This window comes from Accipiter gentilis, chromosome 11 (genome assembly GCF_929443795.1).
Source record: "Accipiter gentilis chromosome 11, bAccGen1.1, whole genome shotgun sequence".
Classification (NCBI taxonomy): domain Eukaryota; kingdom Metazoa; phylum Chordata; class Aves; order Accipitriformes; family Accipitridae; genus Astur; species Astur gentilis.
Genome location: NC_064890.1, coordinates 30,281,698 through 30,295,646, shown reverse-complemented (window position 1 = coordinate 30,295,646; position 13,949 = coordinate 30,281,698).

Below are 13,949 nucleotides of genomic sequence, written 5' to 3'. Positions count from 1 at the left end.
CAGTCAATAGATATTTTCTGGCACAGTCCCCGAAGAAATGAAAGCTTTCCTCATCTCTCTGGTCTTGTCCTCCACTACTCTTAATCCAGCTATTCAATCAGTACTCACAATAAATTAACTTTTCCTGTCTCTATTATTGATTATAAGTGTTGGGGTTTTTTTTAACTCCATGGTTTGATCCTGCAAGGTGCTGAGTGCCCTCAACTGCCACAGACTTAGGGCCAGCTAGGGCATAACAATGTGCAGGCGTGCTCAGTATCACACAGGACTGAGGCCCTGCGTCATCATTTCATGTTTAATTGCTTCTTCACTTGCAGTGATCAGTGATTAAGATCAGTGACTGAAAAAGTGCAAAGGTCCCAGGGAATTCCATAGGCTTATCCTGTTAGCACTGCTGAAACACATCTGTTGTTGGAGCCACTTGCATACAAGAGAGACATGGAGCAGCACTGCATACGGCTGCTTATGGCTTCTCAGCTCAAGTTACCAATATCCATTTACAGGTAGAACCGCTTCCATACGAGACCAGAGCAAGGGCTGAGAGGGCTGCCTTGACACCAGAGTGCCACAACCACACCACCAACATTTTCTGGAGTACCCCCCCAAACAGAAGCAAGTAGTGACTCCATCAGGGGAACATTTCTGTCTGATCTACTGACAGTGAAATCGTCCCAAACAAACCAATACTTGACTCTTAAAATCTTCTACAGACTTGACCCCGAAGTGAATTTCAGCTCATTCCAGAGCGCCATAATCCTCACCTTGAATAAACAGCTAAGTGACTAGTAAACTCCAAGCTCCCACCGCACGTGGCATAACCACTGTACTGTATATGGATGTTACAATGTCTCCTGTAGGCAGGGTAAGATCTCTGTTCTTGTATGGCTGCACGTCTCAGGAGCCTTTGCAATGTCTGGTATTACAACAAAGAACGGGAGGAAGGTGATCTGACAGTAATAGCTTCATCTTGCAGTAGTCACAGCTGTTCTCCCCAGTAGTACTGCTTTGTCCCTTTTTCTCTTATCTACAGGCTATAAAGGTATCTATCCAAAGTAATTTGCTCTTCAGTATTTCTCTGAGTCCACCGTAAATAAAAATGATGCATAAAGGCTTCAGGTAGATTTAACAACATGCCACTGACACTCACCTCTCTCAACAGCTGCAACTAACATTACTGAAATGACAACTTGCCTTCAGGAAATTTCCTGCTGAATAAATCTGGACAATACTAGAAAGATGCTGGTCAGCAAGGAGAAACACTTAGAAGATTTAACCAAGAAATTACCTTCAGCTTCCATCAAAGGCATCACGGTGCCAGTCTCTGAAGTGTTGGCTGAACCTTTAGGTGGTTAGGTAATATCAGTAGACAAAATATTTTCTTCCCCTGGTTAGCTTGCTGAGAAATTCACTCCTTTGTTCCACAACAGTCCATGTTCCTGTTAACCCAAAACCATCAAATGGTATCTGACTATGTGAAACTACATGTGGAGAGACTATACAGTAATAAACAGTAGAGGATCGGCTAGTGCAGGCATTTGCTTGCCTTCCCTATGGTCACGTTACCATGAGCTTGCACTTGGTCTTGTGCGCCTCTAGAAGGAAACAGAGCTCAATATCTACAAGCAGCATGTAAGAACTGAGGACAAAACATTCCTTATAGAGACCTGTCTATGAACCAGTCAGAGGTTAGGTAAATCCAGACAGTGAGCATCATCAATAGAAAATAATGCACAGACAGTAAAGGGGGATTTTGAGAGGCACTCAAATCCATCCCTTTGCCTGACAGCAGCATCAGATTAACTTAAACCTTTCCTGACAGATGCTTGTCCATTCACATTGTAAAATTTTTAAATGATGGAGCTTCCACAAGTCTCCTCTTCTAGTGCTTAACTAACCACATGCTTAACTTTTCTTCCTGAAGTCTAACTAAAATTTTCCCTGCTGAAATTTAAGCCTGTTATTAGCTGACCTATTGCCTGTGACTACAAAAAATAGTTTGTTACCTTCCAATTTTTCAGTCATTTTATATTACACTAACTCTGCAAGGCAATTATACTCTTAAGAAAGCTTTTTTACCCTCTGAGATACTTGGAATTTTAATACAACATTTATTCTTAAACTCTAGCATGAGTTCAGTTCACATGCTTCATTCAGTGGTAACAAAGCTGAACGTGGGTAAAAAACAATAATGACAGGTGTACGCTGAATTTGGAAAAAGAGAAGAGAAAATTCCAGGACTGTCACAAGTTTAGTTAGACCACATGTTCTCAAAGGTGATGTGCTGTGTGTTGCACACAATCCAAACTGTTCAGGAACACTAAATGCAGTGTCAAGGTATTTGCAAAATGAGCAGAGTGGAACAATGTTGAACAAAGCTGAAGGAGTATTGTCAGAACTAGAATTATCTGAAGAACAAATTCCTGTTTCATGGGGTTTTGAAGTCTTTGAAGATCAAATATTTATTTTCATTCTATCAAAGCATAATCTTGTAAAATTACACACAAAATTACCTGCAAATATGCATTTTCAGATCCAAAATTCCAAGTTTTCTTACTCATTTCACCCTGCCTGACTGGAGTTTCTTCTCCAAGATTCAGAACCTACCCCATTGGAAATGGCAGCAAGGCAATTTGCTCCACGAAAGCTTTAGTGTTTTGAAAATGTTTACTTTGACAAACAACATTGCAACCAGTTCTAATTAGAACTCTGATTAAGCAACACCTAGATAAAACAAATGCCAAATAGCAACTAAAAACTGGCTTTATGTTTTGAGTAGCAACTGAAAATCATCTGTCCAAGAAGACACTTAAACAGATCTTCTTATAGGTTGCTAGTGTAATTTATCTTGGAAGATGTTGGCAAATAATGAAAGTTGGATCAAAACCTTAGATCGCAGCCCAGTGCTACTGAGATTAAGGGAACTGTTCTCTTCAATTAAGGAAAAAAGCACATTCATGCCATTACATGTTACTGTTCTTATTTCCCTGACAGATTAACAAGAATACTGAGATTTAAAGAGAGGGACAGAGGGATGAATGTACTGTCTGGGATACTGTACTCCTCTGGGATACATAATAGCAATGTTATGGCCAAAGAGGTTAGTTTTATTTGAAAACCCAATCATCTTAGAATTCAAGAAAAGGTTTTTACAGACTCTGTTTTCTATCCTTTCTCTAGTTTCTGGGCCACACTTCAGCAATCAAAATGCTGTCCACGATTCACTGATGAGCCAGCAAAACCCCTGAATGGTAATGAGAACCTTCCAGTAGAAACAGTCACAGCACAGTGCTGCTGCTAATTTATCACTGTGAGGCAAACTGCATTACACACAAGGGTGAAAGGACAATTTAAAAATCGATTGCCTGCCAATTTAAAAATCTATTAATAATTATGGGTTTGCTTTTCAAGTTCTGCACTGCTCATTTAATCTTAATATCTTCTTCACCACATAACCGACTTTGGGAAACAGTGCTTGTCTACAAGGTGACACGGAATTTTGAAACTCACAGGCACCCTTTGCTCCTCAGCAAAAGCTCATGGCTAATTCATTAACTTCCAATAACGCTTTAGTTTATTTCTGAAAGCAACACTGAAGCATTTTCTTCAGAAGACCTCTCCCTGAGTACTCAAAATCATATGGGTAGGTATGTAGGTGATAACAACAGTATTTTTATTGATTTTTCAAAAGAAGGCGTGACATAGATTCTAGTTCTTTTTGTGCATCACTGGTGACTGACTGACTTTGCATCCTGGTGCAAGCTTAACTAACTAGGTAACTGAAGAAAAGTTTGCTACCAATAACAAACACAGAATTTAATGATACTGTATTTAATAGAATTTTACATGTAGTGTTTTTTTTTTAAAAAAAAACCTCAACGTCAGCCAACCTATTGTGGAGTTTTAAGTTTTCTTAGAAGTGTTTCCTGTTGATGATCACCTCTAAGATTTTGCTCAGATTGGTGTGCCTGAGCCGCTGCTTTGATCCAAAGCAGCTCTTGGGTTGCACTTCTTGCTTGACACCGATATGGTAAGTGAGGGACTTTTAAAGAGATCTCCCTGAGGTCTTAGCATTTGGGGGCTGTTCTGAACTACATCCAGCTTCATATAAAAATCCGCAGCAGGAGGATCCCCGGCTATCGACAGCAAGTGAGTCAGCTCGCTGAAGCGCACGGGGAGTGAATGAAATCTAGCAAACTGATTCGGCACCTATAAATAAATACTGACTGACTCATTTAGGCCTCCTCCTCGAGGAACGGTGGTCATGACAAGACATCACGATAAAACGATAAAAGCGGAAACGGCCCCCTGAGTCTGAAAGCCGTTCCTTAACGCTCTTCACGTTTTCGTGTCTTCCCAGGCAGTTCTCTCCAGTCTGAGCAGATGCTTTAAGGTCTGTATTCAAGCACCTCGGCAGAGGGAAGCAGCAACCACTGGTCAGTTCAGACGTCCCCTGGCAGGCCTGTCGAAATCACCTCATCTTCCTCTTTCCGTGCTGCAGGCCCCGAGAACCGCAGGTTTTGGGGTTGTTTGGTTGGTTGGTTTTTGTTTTGTCGTCGGTACCGGCCAGCTCTCCCATTTCTTAAAACTTCGTGGCCTCTGTAGTAAGGGGAAGCCTGCTGGCAAACGAAGAAACCGGGCCGAAGAAAACCAGGAGGCGGCTGTCGTGAGGGAAAAGCAGCTTCGGCGCGGGGAGCTTGCCCGCCCGCCCTCACTCCCTTCTCACGTGACGAGGGCGCCCAACGGCTCCGCGGCGGCCGAGGGAGACCCCTGGCGGCCTGAGGGGCGCGGGGAGGGGAATGGCGCTGGGCCCAAAACCCCGTGAGGAGGAGTATCTCCGTCACGGCGGCTGCCGCCCGGGGAGCCCTGGGCACCGCCTCGGCCAGTGTGGTGCGATGGGAAAGGGGCGCGGAAGGGGCGGGGGGGGGGGGGGTGTGTCACGGGCGGTTTGGCGGCCGAATAATCCAAATTTAGGCTGAGGCGCTGGTCAGGCGGCCTGGCCTGGCTGGAGGGCAGAAGTACGGGGTGCGAAGGTAAATGAGACGCCTTCAGGCGCTTAAGCCAAAGGGGCACTGCTGTTGGGAGTCTGCTGTTAGAAAAGCCTGGTTTTCTTCAATGGCTCTTTTTTTTTTTTTTTTTTTTTTTTTAATTCCCCAAGGGCAGCAGTAATGCCTTTTTAATGAGTTTTTAGTTGCCTGTTGCTGTTTTGATGGAAAATGTCAAGTCAGCTACTTGCCAGGCAAGGAGGTTTGGCAAAAGTGCAGCTGATCAAAACCATTAACTTAAAAAGAGAGAAATGTGAATGTACTGGTGTAAAGTTTCCTTGTAGTATTTGCAGTCCAGTCACTGCTGACTCCATTATCCTAGGTCTGTGAAGCTACTCTACCATGTACTACAACGGTACGCCCAGGGGCTCGTGATCAAATTGGGTCTAAAAAGGAATTAAACAACGTAAGTATCTTTTGAACTGTCCTTGAGCATTTCAGCAGCTCCCTTCACTGTAAATGCAGCAGCATTTCAGAAGAACAGGGAAGACCAACTGCCAAGGTGAAGTCTCTACTCCTCTCCTGCCCTGGGGAAGGAAGCAAGGAGCAGTGCGCAGGCAAGGCCTGCTCCAGAGGATGAAGATGGACGAGGTGGTGGTGTCTGATGAGTCAGCCCCAGGAGTGGACCTCTCTAATATCTGCCTTGCTGGTGTACAGGGCAGAGCTGGGGTAGGGACTGTGATAAGAGGAACCTCAGCCCATTGTGGAGGTGGGGAACGGGTGGTTTTGGGCCAGCAGAGCCTGTTATGTGCGTACCTGGGAGAGGGTCTGTGGTGGCCCCTGTGGACCTGTGAAATGCAGCCCTGCCTGGGGGCAAGTGAGGCAGGAGCTGGGGAGCCCTGTGCTCATCACATGGCATTTGCCAGGCCTGGGAGCTGGGGTAGTGTTTTCTGAGAGGTTGTTAACTTGGATCTCGCTAGTCTGTTCAGCATCATTTTTTCTTCCTTCAGATCTGTGATAAAATGACACTTTGCCCGTGACTAGAATGGCTGTTCACACCTTTATGGATACATACCATCTAAGTCATTACTTTGACAAGGGTTAGGCATATGCATTAATTTGGGGGAGATGTAGGCCCTCTTGAAATTTAGCATGCAAGGGGCAATTTTATATCCGTGATCTATCCACTCCTGTTGAGATGGAGAATTCCTTATGCCACTTAAAGAACCCTTCCCAATACACTGCAGAGCTAGTAAAGATGAAGCCATTTCTTTCAATAAACTTCCTCCATTATGCTTTATAGACCAACACTTCCCTTTCAATAAGAATCTGGGAGTTGTAGTTTGGATTTCTATCATCCTACTGAAGTAGCTACACTAGCTGTCCCAATATGATGTTATTATGCAAAGCCTGCCATCCTAAAGTAGCCACCAGACTGCCTCTTCCGACTTTTGCTAGGAGCGGTTAAATACTCCAGAGTGAATCGGATGTACTTAAAATGGGTCGGACCTCTCATCACTGAGAGACTGCAGTCTCCTCTGTATTCAGATTTCCTTCTGGGGGACCTCTGGTTTGAGCTTGGTCCTTGCAGGTTAGCTGCCATCTGAGCAATTTCTCTGTTCTGAGTAATTGTAACCTGTTGCAGTTTAAGGCATTTCAAGACAAACTCTTGCTTGTCTCCTTAAAGCTGTCATTCTGGTGTATAAGAAATTTTGAATGGTATTTATAGACAGTTTAGCTATCCATCTTGGCAGAAGGTGAAGCGTCTTGTTTTAACAGATATCATCATGATTCTGTGCATCTTAGGGCAGAATCTTGTTTCCATTTAAAGGACTGCAGGCTCTACGTTTTTTCAACCACAAAAGTATTACACAGACTAACTGGAAGGGAAACACACCCTTCCCAAACAGTTGATATAGTCTCCTATCCTTTAATTAGGAATAACAAGCACTAATACCAGTACTTGGCATGCAATAAACTATTTGGAAAACTTTCCATCCAGGTTCTCCTTGCCAGCTCCAGGTGTCCTTGACAAGTAAAAAGTCTTTGTGGTAGTTTCCAACAATTTGTGTTGTATAGCTTAGTTCTAGTTCTTTGTTAGGTATCTAAAAAAGCAATGGGGTTCCTAATTTCTAATTAAGTTGCCTCTTTGGGGGATACTCTTATTAATACCACAGGTAATACTTCTCACCTGCTGTTAATTTTTTGCCAGCTACTCATGCACTGTATTTTCTTGTTCCTCCTGCAAAAACATAAACTTCATATGACAGTCCTAACTACTGATAGTTTATGTGAAACCTTTCCTTCCTCAAATGTATTTTTTCCATGTAAATGGTAAAACTTTAACAAGTGCCTCTGAGAGCTACATTTAAATGCCCTGCAAGTTGAGAGCTATAGCCCTCACCTGAGAAATAGGAAGCAATAGCTGAAATTTCCTTAAGCCTGCCACATGATAGCTGAGCAGCCTCTCATTGAGCTACTGGACAAAGTGGGAGAGGGGACAGTAATGCTAGCATTACCTTTTTTATCCTGTGTAGACCATGATTCATCAGATGTGCTCTAAAAAACTGAGCAGATTGGGCACTGTAGGAGAGAGAGACGTGCAAACAGCTCATTTCTGAATCCTGGCAGACCTTAGCTGTGAACTAGATGCTAACTGATCAGCATTGCCAGAAGAGGGTATTTAGATGCTCAGGGAAATTTTCTGCTGCAAAGATGTGTTTGCATGCTTCCAACGTTACATGGCAAATGAGCTGGAGTTTTGAAGATCTCAATTTTGAGCACAGATGAATGAAGTGGCAGTTAGCTGGAAATAAGGTGCTGGAAAAAAGCTGTATCCTGGAACTCAGTCCAAAGGATTGGGAAGATAACCAAACAGGAGGAGGATCTCTCAGGATCTGTGGCACTCAGATCCCAATAACTCCTAAAGGTGTTATGAATCCTATAACTCCTAAAGGTGACTAACTGTCATGATGACAGCCTTCTGTAAATCTGCACCTTAATGTCCCTGTGTATTGGGTTTGCATGGCAAGGTTTTGGTAGCCAGGGGGGCTACAGAGGTGGCTTCTGTGAGAAGCTGCTAGAAGCTTCCCCTGTGTCTGACAGAGCCAATGCCAGCCAGCTCCAAGTTGGACACTCTGCTGGCCAAGGCCAAGCCCATCAGTGACGGTGCTAGCACCGCTGGAAGAATGTATTTAAGAAGGGGAAAAAACTTGCTGCAAAACAGAAATTGCAGCCAGAGAGAGGAGTGGGAAGATGTAAGAGAAAAAGCCCCACAGACCCCCAGGTCAGTGCAGAAGGAGGGCAGGAGGTGCTTCAGGCGCTGGAGCCGAGATTCCCCTGCAGCCCGTGGGGAAGACCACGGTGAGGCAGGCTGTCCCCCTGCAGCCCAGGGAGGTCCATGGGGGAGCAGATCTCCAGCTGCAGCCCGGGGAGGACCCCACGCCAGAGCAGGGGGATGCCCAAAGGAGGCTGTGGGAAGCCCACGCTGAAGCAGTCTGTGTCTGAAAGACTGCAGCCCAGGGAAGGGACCAATGCTGGAGCAGTTCGTGAAGAACTGCAGCCTGTGGGAAGGACTCACGTTGGAGAAGTTCATGGAGGACTGTCTCCTGTGGGAGGGACCCCACGCTGGAGCAGGGGAAGGAGGAGGAAGGAGGGCAGAGACAATGTGTGATGAACTGACCCCAACCCCCATTCCCCATCCCCCTGCGCCGCTGCAGGGGGAGGAGGTAGAGAATTCAGGAATAAAGTTAAGTCTGGGAAGGAGGTGGGGGGAAGGTGTTTTAAGATTTGGTTTTATTTCTCATTACCCTACTCTGGTTTGATTGGCAATAAATTAAGTTAATTTTCCCCAAGTCAAGTCTGTTTTGCCCATGACGGTAATTGGTTGAATGATCTCTCCCTGTCCTTGTCTTGACCTACAAGCCTTTTGTTATATTTTCTCTCCCCTGTCCAGCTGAGGAGGGGGAGTGATAGAGTGGCTTTGGTGGTGCTTAGTTGCTGGCTGGGATTAAACCAGGACACCCTGAGTTGTACATCTCCAGGTGTGAAGTGGAGTAGTAACATTTTCCTGATTCATAGAGGCATTATGAAGATAATCTAAATAATTTGAGTCATCTAGTGATAAGAACCAGATAATGGCATCTTTTTTTTCCAGGGAAAACAATAGGAAAAATCCTGTTGGGTTCAACAAGGACAGGATTTTTCTCTGTCATTATTCTACCTGGACAACGTGAAAGGAAGAGACCTTCTTAACCCCATTCTTTTACCTCTGGCAATTCACATTCAAAGCTGTATCTGAAAAGTAGTTTCTTCTCTTCTGAGGCCAAAGGAAGGATCTTGCTCACTTTGGAACAGGTGGGGAGGGAAAAGATGCTCCAATGCAAGGGGTAGAGACTTTCCTGGCAGGAATAGGAAGAGGTGGTAATGGCGCCACTTGCATTATCTTTCTTTAACCTTTTCCTTTCTGGAAATTTTCCCCTGACTTGATTTGGCATTTCAGTCTTGGCACCCAAAGCGCAGAACATCCTGACACAGAACATTGCCTGAACAAATATGGTGGGTTTTGGCATAATTTGCACTGGAGTATGCACCTGAGTGGGGATCAGGGCTCCCTGCGAAGCAGATGGACTGCAGTGAAGCAATGACATTCATTGGCAGATCTTGCTCCATTTTTTAAGCTTTTCAGTTTCCCTTTCACATTACAAATTGCTGAATTAAAACCACAGACATACAATTCCTATGTATTGAGATGTAGGGTTTGTGGAATATGTAATGTCTGACACCTTCAAGGAGAGCCGCATACACCTGGGCATATTTACCAGTGCATGGAAAAAAGAAAACTACTTTGGTAATAAGTGCTGTTAAAACGGAGCTTGCAATGGGAAGGTTTAAAACAGACACTAGAGACAAATGTGAGCAAAGCTTTTCAGCAGACAATACAGACTTTTTCCACTAGGTGGTGGAAATCCGCCACCATCCAGAGCTTTTAAAAAACAGGAAAAACCCCACATAATTATGAAGGGCAGGCTGAATTAAGATAGAAAATAGCTGTAATAACAGCTTACGATGTATCGATTAAAATGAGTTCTCTGCCTGTCGAAGAGACAATCATAGAAAATTGTTCTTAATGCTATCCCTGACACAAAGGCAAAAATGTCAGTTAGGGAGGTTTTCTGATGTTTTAGAAAAGGAAATGAAAGGATAATTTAATCTAAATGAATTCTCTCACCCTCTATAGAAGGACTGTCATCTGTAATTTCAGACCATAGGAAGTCAGGAAACAAATCTCTCATGCATTTATTTATCTTCAACTGCCAAAATATATTTTTTATATTAGTAATTTTAATTAACATGCTTCATAGATCTCCCACAGCCCAAGACTCACTGCCATGTAAGTATTGTTTCTAAAGGTGTCCTCATGGTGGCAGCAAAACGATCAATTATTTAACAACAACAGATTTGAAAATGACACAATTTTCTGTTGTTCTTGGCATAATTCGTGGCTGGAACAGCAGAGACAAAGCACATGCTCTGGTGCTAACATCACAGAAGGCACGAGGATTTGCAAAGTCACTTGCTTCATTTTCAGACAACTGCTGCTGACTTTATTCCACCCTTCTCCCTTCAAAGCTACTCCCAAGCCATACCTGACATATGATTCATGTTTTAAGATGAAAGCAACTATCACAGACACAGTTTTCAAAGATATTGAGGACCTACTCTTTTCAGTGAAATTCATGGCTGTTATCTCAGTAGCAATTCACATATCCCATAGAATGAAGTCAGCAACACACCATTTGGGGTGGGACGGGGAAGAGATGGTGGGATACCTGGTTTAAAGAACCTGTCATTTAGATAATGAGCGTGCCCCTCATTTATTGAACAGGATGCAATAAATCATGTTCTTGTTAATGTCATTCTGAGCATGCTGGGTTCGCTTTCTCATCCGTTGAACTAGACCCTATATTGCAAACATCCAGTCTCATAAATTATAACCAGTGTTTACATCTTGTGTCCTGGAGAAGTATTGGACCCGAATGCAGCCCTAATATCCTTCCACCCAGTGCTATCATGAATCTTGAGTTCTGCTCATCACACAGAAATCTTTCTCCATTTATGCATAGACAGACTTTAATCTTGCTGTTGAATTCCTTGATTTCTTCTTGGCATCTATTGTAAAAGTGGCTCACCGTGGGGTTAAAAGGCTGAACTCTTCAGAGGACTGGGATGAGCCTTCAGTTTAATGAGTTGCAGCTAATCAGTGCTCTTCTGATCCTGTCAATGAGGGTCATACCATCGCTACTCCTTCATGTCATTGCCAGGGAATATGATCTTGCCATCTGACCTCTCTCCTTGGCCTGTCTGTCTGATCTCTGAGCAGCCTATATGTTGCATGGGTACCCCACTGATCTGTGGAATAGCTGAGATCTTGCATTCTGAAGTACAATCAGCAAAGTTTCCCCTGCCATCCTCAGCAATACCTGTCTCTGCACCGTTCCCCTTCTTATCTACCTCTCTCCTTTCCTCCCAGAGCCAGACAGCGATTTCTGACTGCGGTTATGTAGCGATGCCACAAGCAGGGATGCTGTGCAGAACAAGGCTAGCTTCATTCCCAGTAACCTTGTAGCCAGAGAGTGCCAGCCCTGCTGTCCTGATGGGTATTTTTATTTGAGCACTATTGTTGGCTGGATTCTTGGACTTAGTTCTGGCCAATGGAATGGGAATGCTCTGAGTGACCTACTGTACTAACGGGTCATTTTACCTCTGCTGTACCTCTGCCATTAGAGATGAGTGCACAGGAAACAGCCACCAGCAAGTTGTGTCCTTCATCCCATAAACCTCATGCTCACGCTGTGCAGCACAGAGAGATTTGTGAAGTTTCTAGCTGGCTAAACAATTAAAAATATACATAACAAATTCTAGAAATAGCAGAGGTTCTTTATATACATATATATACACATATATATGAAGGCCATTTTGTTGCCGTTATGATGCTTAGTGGAATACGAAATTAAGCTCTACTATGTAGTTAATGTGGCCAGGTACTATCAGGAGAATTTTGTAAAAGAAATTCACAGCCAAGTGGAAAAGAAAACAAAAACATGTTAGCACCTTTCTAGAGAATGGCCATGAACTCCAACATTGATACTGGTAGCCAGAAGAGGGCTTGCTCAGTTCTGTTTACTTAAGGAGCCCTTCTCATCATCTGTCCTTTCCCTGGATAAAGTGATTGTGCCAGGAAATGTGGTTACACTTATCTCCAGCCTGATTGCCAAAAAATAAGGGAGCATACAGTGGTTATGCTGAAACTAGTGTAAAATACTCTTTCATGAATTAGCCATTCATGTATTTGGGTGAATACTGAATTTGATATACTTTTTCTGGGGTTTTTTTGAGATGAATATTTGGTTGCTGCTCAACTGAAATCTGACCAAACAAGTTTGCTGCCTACATATACATTACAATGGGAAGTCCAAATCAGAACTGAAATGCAGTGCTAAAGCGATGAGTGACAGAAAGTCTCAAGTTAAGTAGCAATACTTAGACAAATACAGCCATAACTAGATTACTTTTCTCCTGTTAACAGTTTTGTTCTTTTTCCTGGATGTTTTTTATGGACCACTGATAACCACAGCAAATAATATTGCAGTGGAAATGCTAATAAAGGAGGTGGTTATTCCCTTTTTATTTGATTTCTGGAGTGTCATTCAAAAAGTTAAGTTGTTTGAAGAATTGAAGACAGCCTTTTTTTTTGGTCCTGCCTAAATATAAAGAGTAGAAGCTCTGCATTCCACAGATACTCTCTAATAATTTCCAGAAATCCATTATTCATTAAATGTTACACCTAATTTTAGGTCTCTCATTTTGCAATGTTATCCTTCACCCTCAAAAACATAGTATCACTTACATAAAGGTTATTTTAGAGGCTTCTATTACACAGAATCACATTAGCAATCAAAACCATTTCTTCTCTGTGCACAGACTCCCAGCCAGGACAATATTATTAAAATGCAGAAGTTACAGTACTTCTCTTTGACTTTATTTGCCTTTTAACGGTCCTGGTAAAGTACTGCTTCATTTGCAAATGCTTCCCATCATGAAAATGGAATATATCAACACTAAATTGTCTTGACTCAGCTGGCTTGGGCACACTTGCAGCAACATCTATCATCTCAGACTGTAGTGCTCACCCAAGACAGTAAGCAGCGCTGAATGTTGCACTGAAACAGCTACATTTCTCTGAGGACCCACACTAGTTAGTTTTAAGTTAGGGTTCACAGAGCTTTACCAATCAGGCATTTGGCTGCAAAAGAGACAAGCTTCAGAGTCTATGATATTAAATGCCACAATGTGATTATAATCTCAGGGTTCAGGGCAAACTCAGTTCTAAGTAATCGCATTATATGTACACAGCTTACAGTTTTGCTTGTAAACCAGTGAGCATATGTGAAAACATTTGCAACCTTGATTAAATAACTTCTCTGTGAAGTCTAGTGTAGGCTTACTCACTTACTGTGCACTTAGACCACATCTAGCCACCACATCCAGAGTTGGGCCCCCAGTATAAGGACGCTGATAAAGTAGCGTGAGTTCAGCAGAAGGCCACCAGGACAGTCAGTGGCTGTCACACATGCCTTGTGAGCTGAGGGAAGAGGGGTCCTTCAGTCTGGAGGAGAAACGGCTTTGGAGGCATGTAACAGCATCCTGCCAGTACATGCGGGAAAGGTATCAAGAAGATGGAGTCAGACTTTACAAAGTAATGCATGGCAGGAGGACGAGAGACAAGGAACATAAACTGAAAGAGGAGAGGTTCTGACTGGATATAGGGTACGTTTTTTTCCCCATGAGGAGACTCAGGCACTGGAACAGGCTGCTTAGAAAGGTTGTACTATCTCAGCATTGGAGCTTGTAAAAAACCGACTGAGCAAATCTGGTCTGAGCTCACAGGTGACCCTGCTTTGAGCA